This window comes from Phoca vitulina, unplaced genomic scaffold, assembly GCF_004348235.1.
Source record: "Phoca vitulina isolate PV1807 unplaced genomic scaffold, GSC_HSeal_1.0 scaffold65, whole genome shotgun sequence".
In the NCBI taxonomy this organism is placed as follows: Eukaryota; Metazoa; Chordata; class Mammalia; order Carnivora; family Phocidae; genus Phoca; species Phoca vitulina.
Window position 1 is genome coordinate 3,871,515 of NW_022589768.1, and position 5,240 is coordinate 3,876,754.

General features: G+C 46.9%; 1 long non-coding RNA gene across 1 annotated transcript; it reads left to right on the forward strand.

Annotated features, from left to right (window-relative positions):
* The first annotated feature begins 295 nt into the window (after positions 1 to 295).
* Positions 296 to 4,359, forward strand: LOC116624311. Its single transcript, XR_004297866.1, has 3 exons — positions 296 to 450; positions 2,094 to 2,387; positions 3,855 to 4,359. It is a non-coding gene; the product is annotated as an uncharacterized LOC116624311 (long non-coding RNA).
* The last annotated feature ends 881 nt before the right edge of the window (positions 4,360 to 5,240 follow it).

Here is a 5,240-nt window from a genome sequence, read left to right on the forward strand (position 1 = left end):
ATTTTACTTTTTTATACTAAGTCTTGGAAATTTTATGTATTTTACACTTACAGTATATCCTGTTTCAGACTAGTCACGTTTCAAGCGCTCAACGGCCACACATCGCAAGTGGCATCTATACTGGATTCATGGTTCTAGACTTATTCCCCCTCTCACACCGACCTGGCTCTAGTCGTGCTCTCTGTTAGCTACTGTAAAAATGGGCGTGATAGTAAGTCACTTACAAGCTTTTTCAAATGTCCGCAGAGAGTCTACCACGTTTCCAGCATTGTTCTAAGAAGTGGTCACACAAAGATGAATTATAACCCATCTTGCCCAAGAAGACCACAACCTGCTGTGAGAAAGGGATGTGTAAACAATCTCCATAAAAGGCGTAAAAGATGTGTGTACAGATTGCTGGAGGAACCACCAGTTCTGTCTGGAGGAGTCAAGGAAAGCTGCAGAGAGGAGGTGAGGCTTACGCCCAGACTTGAAGACCAAGTAGAAGCTGGCTGAGCAGACGAGGAAGGGGCGGGGCTTCCAGGCAGTGGAGACAACACTTGTGAAAGGCAGAAGTGGGTGGGCGCATGTCACGTGGTGAACTTCAAGTCACTTGCTCTGGTTGAAAATACCGGGACGTCATGCACCGAGGGGCTGGCAGGAGGTGAAGATGAACAGGTGACCTGGGCCTCGATCTCGGAAGACCTCAAGTGCAAGGAGCATTTAAGATTTACGAGTGGGAGAGCGTACCATCTTCAGAGCCCTGCCTGGCAGCTGGTGTGGACCACAGTTCAGAAAGAGAAGAGACAGGAGGCAGGAAGGCCAACTAGGAAGCTAGGACAATGGTCCAGCAAGAGATGATGAGGACCGGAGCCAAAGCAATGCGAGGGACGAAAGGGGGCACGTGAGAAAGATCTGGATAGGAATCGTATGGGGGGACGTCGGGAGGCGGGGACTGAGCACAGGTTTGGTTTTGGACATGTTGGGTTGTCAGCGTCCATGGGGTTCCCAGGAGGAACTGTCTCATGGGCAACTGGGGATACCAGCCTATGAAACCGAGAGAGACTCAGCCTGCAGACACAGATCTGGGGGGTCATGGGCCTGGGGGTGGGGCTGAATATCGAGGAGATGAATTCCCTGTCCCAGGAAGAGGGTGGAGACAGAGAGAATAGTAACAGACACCGCCAGAGAGGGGTTGGTGAGCCCTGACGCCAGCAGAGTAGCCCAAGGGCATCTGAGTGCGATGGCAGAAGCATGCAGTATCCCAACCCCAGGAGCTGTTCCCTCAGAGTCTGCAAGAGACCAAAGGCCCAAGGCAAAGCTTTGGGTGCTGTGATACACATATTGGCGATTTTATGATTTTCTTGATAACAATTTCTCTTAATCTGAAAATATGAGTGGTCAGAACACTTGTAGTCGAGGAGCCTGTTTGATAGGAACCCTCCCCAGAAACCTGCACAAACCCAGTGAAAATAATCTCATTCCACAACAGTACTGTACTGTGTAGACTCCAACGTGTAGTTAACCCTTGAACAACGCCGGGGGTGGGGGTGGGGTAGCCCCGCCCCCCATGAAGTAAAAAATCTGTGCATATGACTTTTCACCCCCCCGAAATGTAATACTGATAGCCTACTATTGACCAATAACATAAACAGTTGATTAATGCATATTTTGTATGTTATATGTATTCTACACTGTTTTCTTTTTCTTTTTTTTTTAAGATTTTATTTATTTATTTGACAAAGAGAGACACAGCGAAAGAGGGAACACAAGTAGGGGAGTGGGAGAGGGAGAAGCAGGCTTCCCACTGAGCAGGGAGCCTGCTGGCGATGAGGGGCTTGATCCCAGGACCCCGGGATCATGACCTGAGCCGAAGGCAGATGCTTAACGACTGAGCCACCCAGGCACCCCATCTACACTGTTTTCTTATAATAAAGTAAGCTAGGGAAAAGAAAATGTTAAGAAAATCATAAGGAAGAGAAAATACATTTATAGAACTGGGCTGTATTTATCAAAAAAGAAATCCACGTATAAGTGGATCCATGTAGTCCAAACCCGTGTTGTTCAAGGGTCAAGGGTATTTCCATTAATATTATCTCTTTTAACCTTCACAGCAGCTTCTCTGAAGAATAGAGAGAGCCCTTTATGGATGGAGGAACTGAGGCTCAAAGAGGCGGCATGACTTGCCCAAGGTCAAAAGGCTAAGAGAGAGGGTGACCCTGAATTCAGTCACTATATCCATGAATATATACCCAGTGACTGAGTCTAAGTCACTACACCCATGATGCCACAGCTAACCAAGCACCGTGTTGGATGCCTTAGAAATGGCGGATGGACACACGACAGATTTAGCCAGTTGCCTCCTTGCTCGGGAAGCTGAGGTCTGGAGTTCTATTCCATGCCGATGAGTAAGTATTAAATTCCCATCTTGAAAAAGAGTTGGATATGACTTAAAAGGTATTCGGACAATAAAGTAGTTTGGTTTTTTTAGTTTGTTGTGGGTTTGTTTATGTGTATGCTTTTTAGGAGCATCAATCTTGCAAGCCATGAAGACTAACATCGTAGGTATGGAATTTGACTCGAAGCTTCCTGGAAGCAAGCAAAAATAGACCCATGGAGATACGTACCATTCTCTGGTGCGTCACATTGATTCAGAATAATTGACAGATCAGGAATTCAACTGAAGCAGCCCTCACTGTGCCCATTTCTGCCACGGAGGGGAAGTGAAAGCAGAACACAAGGGAACTTGGTCCCTAGGAACTAAGAAAGGATGTCGTGGGCGGGGGCTGAGGGTAGCACAGAATAACTCTTCTAAAAGAGTAAAGTAGAAGGCAGCCCATAGGTCTGCTGGCCCCCAGTCCCAGAGCTCTTGCTCTTTACATGCTTCAGTTTTGCCCTTTGTAATCCTTCCCGTAAAAGTTGTGTTTATGTTTTTATGAAAGGCTGCACACTCTAGATGAATGTGCAAGGGGTAATCAAACTGATTTGTGGGGTGGATAGGGACAGGACAAATAACCTGAGCGTGACCAGGTAAGTCTGCTGTGCCTTAGTGGGTAGATCACTAGGATCCTGTCCAGAGAAGGCACCAGACAGTGATGAGGCCCCTCAGAGAAACACTAAGTGACTCTCAACACTAAGTCACACTAAACCCTAGATTTCTCTTTGGTAACCATGAGTGCCCTGACAAGGGCTGCAGTTAGTGATGTGGGTATTTTGGGGTGACGACAGCTGTCTGTCCAGCACCTAGAGCTGATGCCCAATAAATGTTAACTGAAGAGAAAAAGGGGAGAGGAAGAAGGGAAGGTGGGGCTTAAAAAAAAAGGCGGTGAAGAGCTAGAGGGAGAGGGAAGGACAAAAGTCTGTAGGAAAGTGATAAGAAAATAAAATGAAAGGAGAGATGAAGTTAGGATATAAAGTGTTCGTCAAAAGGTCTGGAGCAGTTGCCAGATGAGGTCCGTACCATGGCCCTGGGTTTCCTAGCAACCAAAGCAGGGAGGGAAACATAATAACATTCACAGTATCCATAGGATAAAAACAGATCAGTTGTTCAGAAGAACTCTTCAATGGCTCCTCTTAAAGGGAACACTGTGTCATACTTTGTCCTTAGCAACATTCCTACAATAAATATAGACTCAAATTCTGAACAGTTGTCCTTTAGTACATCCTCCGTGCAGGTGATTGGCATGGCGCCGAGACCCACTCAGTACACTCAAGGAGCCAAAAGGAATTTCACACAGATAAGCAACTCTCTGAAGGTTTGGCGTGGTGCCAAGATAGTTTATATTTGGAGGCAGAGTTGGGGAATACCTTCCTGACAGGCACCCCATTGCTCCCAGGGCAGACATCACCCGTGATCACTGACCTCTCTCCCACAGAGATTGAGCATCACCTCACAGACCTTCTCAACACACCAGCAGGCTCTTCTCAGCTGCCCAACCTGAATCCATCTCCAGCTCGGATCAAAGGCGATGCAGAAATACCCTTCAGGCAATGCTCCAGGAATATCATCTCATATGATAATGTTTCCATCAAACGAGGCAATAGGGAATTTGACATCATAGGGGCTGGCAAGAAAGAAGAAATAGTCTACGTTGTTAAGTAAGAACAGAACATTATGGTTGGACAGGCAAACGGGGGGCAAGTGGACATTCCTGCGTGAAAGGGCTGAGCACTTGGACAAGGCCTAAATCCAAACCCAAGGTTGCTGTGGTATTCAGCCTGCTTCTGAGGGATAACAAAAAGACCTCGTATGCTAGGGTTTGGGTTGGACAGAAGTGATTGGAGAGGAGGGAGAGGGGCTTCCTGGACAGTCACTCCTCCACTCTAGATGCCTTTTGAACCTCTGATCCAAGAGGTGACATAATAAGTAACATAGAATAATTAACATAATTAACTGGCCAATAAATGAATATATGTGTGTGTGTATATATATATATGTATATATATATACATTTATATATATATATATATATTTGGGGGGGACACCTGGGTGGCTTCGTCAGTTAAGCATCTGCCTTCAGCTTAGGTCAGTCCCGGGTCAGGCTCCCTGCACAGTGGGGACTTTGCTTCTCCTTCTCCCTCTGCCCTTCCTCCCCAACTCGTGCTGTCTCTCTCTCAAATAAATAAAATCTTTAAAATCTTTCTTTCTTTCTTTCTTTCTTTCTTTCTTTCTTTCTTTCTTATTTATTTATTTATTTATTTGAGAGAGGGACGGGCAGGGGCAGGGGAGAGAGAATCCCAAGCAGATGCCGTACTGATTGCAGAGCCTGACACAGGGCTCCGTCTCATGACCCTGAGATCAGGACCCCAGCTGAAACCAAGACTTGGAGGTTCAACCGACTGTGCCGCCCACGTGTCCCAATAACTATATTTTTTTAAGAAAGAAGAAATAATCCAGTGCTTGAAACAGGAAAGGGTACTCCTGGTTGACCAGAAATTTGAAAGATACCCAGAAGACTGTGGTGGCTTTAGCTTTGGTGGCCCCATGAGCCACACTTGCCACTGTTCATGCCCAGTGGTGGGTCCCTAGCACCTGGACTCTGGACTTGGCATGTGGCTGGCTTGCTTTGGCCAATGGGACCTTAGAGAGCATTATTGAATCAGAGCTTACACGTTAGAACGTGTCCTCTGGGGATACTGTCTTGGACCCCAGCCACCATGCAGTGAGGAGGCCCAAGCAGCCACGTGGAGAGGCGGACATGGGAAAAAAACCAAGGGCCCTGGCTGACAGCCTGAGCTGAGATCCCAGCCAGTAGCCAGCA